Source organism: Rhinatrema bivittatum, chromosome 2 (genome assembly GCF_901001135.1).
Source record: "Rhinatrema bivittatum chromosome 2, aRhiBiv1.1, whole genome shotgun sequence".
Classification (NCBI taxonomy): Eukaryota; Metazoa; Chordata; class Amphibia; order Gymnophiona; family Rhinatrematidae; genus Rhinatrema; species Rhinatrema bivittatum.
Window position 1 is genome coordinate 642706819 of NC_042616.1, and position 6848 is coordinate 642713666.

Consider the following 6848-nt stretch of genomic DNA (forward strand, 5'->3'; position numbering starts at 1 on the left):
GACAACCTATAAAGAATCCAGATACTCACGCTCTCCGTACAGACATCATGCTGAAAAAAGAAAAAAGAGAAAATGTTATGTCCAAATAGCTCCATCTGCTGTCATAGCAATGCCATGCAATGAAACATCATAAACTACTACAGTCTGCTTTTGCATTTATATTTAATTTGTCGTTGCTTGTAGCCCAACAAGTACAACTGAGAAACTGTAGGCACCGAATATATTACAGGGGAGGGGGAGGCAATATTCTAAGAGATTTGCCTAGGTAAAAAGGAATTATCTAGATAAATCCCCATGGCTGAAAGACAGTGCATACTTTTAACCACAGTTGAAAGGGCTGGATGAGAGTGGGGAAGGGAGATTAGGCTCTGGGATTTCATGTTGAGATTCCCATACATGCCTTATCCTGTATATTTTGTACCCAGTGTAGAAAGCATAGAATCAGGAGTTTGTGATGGAAGAGAAGCGCATAGATAACAGTCATTTACCTGATGAATAGAGGTCACGAGGAGGGGTGTGGGGGAGTTGAGAAGTAATGAAGTGAAACTTGAACTCTATGTATATCTGATTATTGGGGTTGCCTACAAATAAGCCACTCCAAGACAAAATTTCACAACCAGGCTTTATTTTAGCATATGCTTCAACAGAAATTATTTCCTGGTTTGTACTTGCAGGATTATGTAGCAACTTACAGATCCATTCTCCTCAGGGACAACAAGGGATGCAGGTTCAATAGCAAGCAGCAGAATCTAAAGGCAAACTCACAATCCAACCCAGTCCAGGTCAGGTTGCACAGTTAACACAGTAAGTCATTACTTTGCCTTACAGGGACAGATACACAAGACCCAAGGGTCTCTTCCGGGTCCTCAAAGCTTGGCCCTCAGTTTGCCAGAAACACTGCAACCTCCGAGAATCAATCTGGTTCCTCAGTGGCGGGTTTGCAGGTCTGGGCTTAGAAGAGTAAGCAAGCCCTTTCTGCTTGCTCAGCTTCCCTTTCATATAGCCAGTGGGTAGCTCAGAGACAATTCTCCTACCTCTCACTCTAGCAGTCTACCAATTTGAGACCAACTCATGCTCTTTTGCCCTGACCTCACCCTCCCTCCTAAAGCTGACTTTCAGGCATCCTAAATATCCAGGCTCAGCCCCCCAGAAATTATTGTCCTCTGCAACCATGGCTTTACCTGAAGGCACAATAAATGGATCAGATATTACAGAATGAGGGCCTGGACAAAAGTCTCTGAAATGACATATAGAAAAGCAACCCCTGTGTCCATGGAGTCTTGGACAAATATGCACCCAATCTTGGCAAGCATGGATTTGAGGTCAAGTTTGACAAATACATATTTTAAATCAACAAACAACTTGAAGGGGTAACTTACCTATATGGCTGTCTCTGGTACATAAGAACATAAGAAATTGCCATGCTGGGTCAGACTAAGGGTCCATTAAGCCCAGCATCCTGTTTCCAATAGAGGCCAAAACCAGGCCACAAGAATCTGGCAATTACCCAAACACTAAGAAGATCCCATGCTACTGATGCAATTAATAGCAGTGGCTATTCTCTAAGTAAACTTGATTAATAGCCATTAATGGACTGAAGAAGGTTTAGGAGGATTAGTTAGTTCTGTCATAGCCTCCCTGTCAGTGCTGCAGGGGAGAGATGAAACTGATGAGGAGGAGGAGGAAGAGCAGTCAGCGCAGGCACTGGCATTGCTTCTCAGGGTACAGCCATTACTTCAACTCCAGTGCCAGCATCCACCCCAAAGGCTATAGAGAATGGATCACAAAAGAAATTTGTGATCTGGAGCCACTTTAAAGTGACGGAGGACCCACGTTTTTCTCAGTGTAATTACTGTGCCAGGGCTATTAGCAGAGGCAAGCAAATGGGACATCTAACTAATTTTGGCATGATGCATCATATGTAGAAGCAACACCCAACAGTACTGCCATCTGGGGATGGTGGCAGTACCAGTCAGGGGACCCCTTTTTCCAGGCAGCGTAAAGTAATTGAAAAGGAGCAGAGTCACCCCACGCCCTCAGCCCCTCTAGCAGTCAGGTGGCAGGCCAGCAGCTCCCTGCCATGTGTCAGAAGCAACAACCCACCATGGAGGAAATGGGGTGGTGTTCGGTAACGCTATCCTGGGGAAGGAGGCAGGCAGCCTCAAAAGTTGTAAACAGGAGCATCGGGGAAATGATTGCCCTTGATGACCAGCCCTTGCAGGTAGTGGAGAATGTGGGTTTCAAGCATTTGCTGAAGGTCTTAGTTCCAAATTACAAAGTCCCCTCCCGAACCACAGTTAGCAGAAAGGTCATCTCCAGCCTGTACAACCAGTGTCGCAGTCGCATCCAAATGCTGCTAGCTAAGGCAGAGGGGAGTGTGCATTTCACCTGCGATATCTGGACCGCCATGAATGCTGCACACTCTTACCTCTCCGTGATAGCACACTGGTGGGACCTGGCTGAGGCAGGGGCAGGCACCAGCTCTATTAGTGAACATTTAATATTTATTCTCATGTTCTGAAACTCCGTTTATTGTAACGCCTCACCGCGATAGTTTTGTTTTATGTAAACCGACCTGATTTGATATTTGTATCGAGAATGTCGGTATATAAAAATGCTAAATAAATAAATAAATAAATAAGTATCAGAGTGGAGGTGGGCTTTACTGCACACCCACCTGACGGACGAGGCCCATACCTCAGCCAATATTCTAGCATGCATCAGACAGATGCTGGCGGGCTGGCAGCTACACCAGCGAGACAGGAATCTTCAGGCAGGGTTCTTTGTCACAGACAATGGTACAAACATGGTAAAGGCAATATGCGACGGGCACTTTCAGAACATCCGATGTTTTGCACACACTCTGCACCTGGTAGTGAAGTCAGCTCTTGGGTTGGAGTCCAATCACCAAGAGAATGAATACCTGCATACATTAATACACAAGTGCAGGAACAAAGCAGCGCACTTCCACAGAAGTTTAAAGGTGGGGCAGGTTCTCCAACAAAAGCAGACTGATTTGGAGATGCCTCACAAGCATCTCATTTAAGACATTCCACCTATATGATGCTGCAGAGGTTATTGGAGCAGCAGACACCCCTTCATGAACTTTCTGCAGCAATGGACATAGGTATGCAGAGTCCCCTAGGGCATCATGATTGGTTAGTCATGAGTCAGCTGATAAAAATCCTGCAGCCATTCGAGGATGCCACGGAGGAGCTGAGTTCCAGAAGTGCCACCTTGGCTGACATCATCCCTTGGTTAATTTTCTGGAGGAAAATTTGGAGGGCTTTAAACAGGAAGAGGGAATGACAGCAGAGGTGCTGCATTGTCTGGACATTTTGCAGAAGCAGGTGCAAGAGAGATTAAAACCTTTAACAAAAGACCACACTTACATGCTTGCGACAGTCTGTGATCCCCTTGTGAAAGGGAAACACACCCTACAGTCCGATTGTCTCACATTTGTGAAGGAACCTGCTGTTAGTAAAAGTCCGTGAACAGGAGCGCCATAGGCAGAGACAGATTAGGAATGAAGCAGAGGAGGAAACAGTGAGCACTTCAGAGAGTAGTGCAAGCCCAAGCAGGAGCAGCACTCTATCAGTGACAGCTAGTACTTCCTCCTCTACTTCAGTACGCCAAAGCCATGTAGCCCATAAACAAGCATCTGTTCTGGAACGGGCTAGAGAGAAAGCAGCTGGCAAGAAGGACTCTCAGCCCACCCAAGCAAAGGAGACACCAGCACAAATGTCAGTGACACAGTATCTCACAGATCCCATAGAGGACATGCAGACAGATCTGCTGGCATATTGGACACACAAGTCCACTGTCTGACCACACCTAGCCAAAGTGGCTCAGTGATATCTGTCATGTCCACCAACCAGTGTGCCCAGTGAAAGTGTATTTTGAATGGCAGGGGATATCATAAGCCTTCACCGCTCAAGGCTGGCACTAGAGTTGATGGAAATGCTAGTGTTTTTGAAAATAAACATGCCTTTGCTTGGGTTTCCAAATTTTCCCTGTGAATGGCAAGATGAAGAAAATCAATTTAAAGCTTTGCAGCAGCTCCAACTGCCTCATATGCTCCAGATAATATTAGCACATGCACCTGATATCAACCGCCTGTCTGTCCACAGTCCTGCCCTTTTGTCACTACAAGGGCCTGACCTCAAACGCTGTGCCTGTCCATCCAGCCCTTACGTCAGTACAAGGGCCTGACCTCAAATGCTGTGCCTGTCTGTCCACTGTCCAGCCCTTATATCACTACAAGGGCCTGGCCTCAAATGCTGTGCCTGTCTGCAGTGTCCACTGTCCAACCGTTACGTCACTACAAGGGCCCGACCTCAAACGCTGTGCCTGTCTGCAGTGTCCACTGTCCAGCCCTTATGACACTACAAGAGCCTGACTTCAAATGCTGTGCCTGTCTGCGTTTAGTTCTAGTATTTCTAATTTCAGTTTCAAGTATTTGTGCATCACATCTTTACAGAATATTTTTTTTCCTATTTTGCAACATTTGGAATATAAGAACATAAAAAGCTGACTTAAGATATTTGTTTGGAGCTTGCATATTTCATATGCTCAATAGTTTTCATGACCTTCATAAAACCCCCCCAAGACTTGCCAAAAGTCCCTGGTGGTCAGCGGGGGTCCTGGAGCGATCTCCTGCACTCGGGCCATCGGCTGCCAGTATTCAAAATGGCGCAATAGCCTTTGCCCTTACTATGTCACATTGGATACTGGTGCCATTGGTCGGCCCCTGTCACATGGTAGGAGCACAAGATGGCGCTGGCCGTCCATTGCTCCTACCATGTGACAGGGGCCGACCAATGGCACCGGTAGCCCCTGTAACATCGTAAGGGCAAAGGGCCATCAGCGCCATTTTGATTCGTAGCAGGCCCGACAGTCCGACGGCCCAGAGGGAGAGATCACTCGCGGGATCCTGCTGGACCACCAGGGCTTTTAGTAAGTCTTGGGGAGGAATCGGGATGGTGGCTTAGAAGCAGTCAGAGTAGCAAAACCGAAGTCCTTACTAACTCGTTCAATTGGAGCGGAGCGGAGGTTTAAATACCCGGAGGTACTGATGTCATGTGATGGGGCCGCCCCCAAGGTTCCCGCCATGACGTATTCAAAAACATAGGCAGCATGTGCGTGTGTGCCCTAGAAGGCTGAAGAAGCATGGTGGACGGGGACGCTCATGATGGCTCAGAGACGCCGAGGGTTTCGGCAAACAGCAGCGGAGGCAGCCATTCTTCCAATGGAGGAGGAAAAGGGTAAACGAGAGGTGAGGCAGAGCGGTCGCAGCTGTCTGCGACTGATGGATGCAACAGTACCCCCCTTCAAAGGACCCCTCCAGGACCTCTTCCTGGTAGTCTGGGTTTTCGAGGGTGTACGAGATGAAATTGACATACCATGTCTTTATCCATGATGTTGGCCAGAGGCTCCCATGAGTTTTCTTCTGATCTATAACCCTCCATACCCTGGGTATTCCTACGTAATGCCTCTCTTGCGGACATCCAAGATATCATCTACAGCATACTCAATATCGTCCTCCGTGTCCAGGTTAGTGGGTTCTGGGGTCTTCTTAGAGAACTGTGAGAGTATCAAGGGTTTTAACAGAGAGACATGGAAGGCGTTATGTATTTTCATTGATGGAGGTAGTTTCAAACTGTACATCAGATTTCCCAAGCGCTGAAGGATAGCAAATGGTTCTACATAGCGAGGTGAAAAATGTGCTGAAGGTAGTTTAAGATGGAGGAACTTGGTACTCAGCCAGACTTTATCTCCAGGCTGAAACTGAGACGTCTCTCAATGGTGAGCATCGTAGATCTTTTTTGCTTTCTGTCCTGCTTTAAGGAGTAGATCCTTTGTTTGCTTCCAAAGCTGAGATAACTCTGCTGCAGTGGCCTGTGCAGGAGAAGCCATTGATAAGGGAATTGGCAGAGGAGGAAGCGGTTGTCATCCATAGACGAGTTGAAAGGGAGAAGACCCCGTAGATGTAGCAGGATGCGAGTTGATAGCAAATTCTGCCCAGGGCAGCAGTTCCGCCCAGAGTCACTCTGTCTTGAATTAACGTAGGACCGTAGAAACTGTTTAAGTGTTCTGTTCATTCTTTCAGTCTGTCCATTAGACTGAGGATGGTAAGCGGAGGTCAAGTCCAATAAGATGTCAAACTTCTGACATAGGGCTCTCCAGAACTTAGCAGTGAATTGTACTCTGTCGGACAGAGTATGCTTAGGCATTCCATGAAGGCGGAAGATATGTTTGATGAAGAGCCTCGCTAACTCCTCGGCTGAAGGTAATACTGGTAAGGCTACTAAATGAGCCATCTTGGAGAAGCGATCAACGGTGACCCAAATGGTATTGTTCCCATTGGAGAGTGGTAAGACTACCACAAAATTGGTTGCTATGTGTGTCCAGGGTTCATCCGGCGCTGGCAGATGTTGAAGCAGACCCTAAGGACGTTCGGCTGGTGGCTTTTGCTTGGCGCAGACAGCGCAGGAACCCACATAAGCTTGTACATCCTTTTTCATGGTTGGCCACCAGTAATACCGCTTTAACATGGCCAAAGTATGACTCTGTCCAGGATGGCCGGCCAGGTGATAATCGTGCGCCCACTTCAATAGTTTCTTTCTTTGATTTCTAGCCACAACCACCCTCCCAGAGGGTACAACATGAGTGGCTGCAAGAACTACTTTCCCGAGATCAATAATGTGATGGGGTTCATCAGGCACATCCTGAGGGGAGAAGGATCGTGACAGGGCATCAGCCCAGGTGTTCTTCTCTCCCGGATGGTATTTCAAAAGGAAATCAAATCTGTTAAAGAACATTGACCATCTTGCTTGACGGTGATTGAG